This window comes from Limulus polyphemus, unplaced genomic scaffold, assembly GCF_000517525.1.
Source record: "Limulus polyphemus unplaced genomic scaffold, Limulus_polyphemus-2.1.2 Scaffold1935, whole genome shotgun sequence".
Taxonomy (NCBI): Eukaryota; Metazoa; Arthropoda; class Merostomata; order Xiphosura; family Limulidae; genus Limulus; species Limulus polyphemus.
This window is the reverse complement of record NW_013667545.1, coordinates 225,343-226,029: the sequence shown is the minus strand read 5'-3', so window position 1 is coordinate 226,029 and position 687 is coordinate 225,343.

Here is a 687-nt window from a genome sequence, read left to right as displayed (position 1 = left end):
TTAATATGCCCATTCTGGACTGTATTAACCCATGGAGTTACAAGGGTAAAGCAGAAGGGGATAGCTGCCCATCCCTGTTGTCCCTTTGATTGAATAAATCAGGAGTAGTCTGCTTTTCCTGGTTACCCATTGCAATGTCTCTAGTGTTAGCATTCCTCTGGACTCTCCACTGCATTTTATCATCTCTTGTTTTTCTAATGGAGTATGGGAGTCCTTTCAAGTTCTGAACAGCTGGAGTGGTGGACTATGGAGGTTTCTCCTAAATATGATTTAGTGCTAATAAATAAATACACAACATCTATTCAATTGAGAATAGAGTGGTGGTGTTCTGTTGATATAGGTGATGCTTGCCCTCCATTCATGTGCTTCATCTCTGTATGGTGGGTTCCGAGGGTTGATGCTGTGGCCAGCTTCTGTGACTATCTGGAGGGTGCCATTGTGTATCATTTATTGAGGCAATCCATTTCTGTGCAGTGGTACCTGGAAGTTAGTGATGCACTCCAATGCTTTATGGTCCTCTTTGAGGGGATGAGGTTGCACATGCATGACAGTAAATGTGTTCCATCTCTGTACAGTGAACTCTGAGGGTTGCTGTTGTGCCCAGCTTCTGTGACTATCCAGAGGGGGCAATCCACTTTCATATGGTGGCACCCAGAAGTTTGCTATGCACTCTAAAGCTGAATGGTT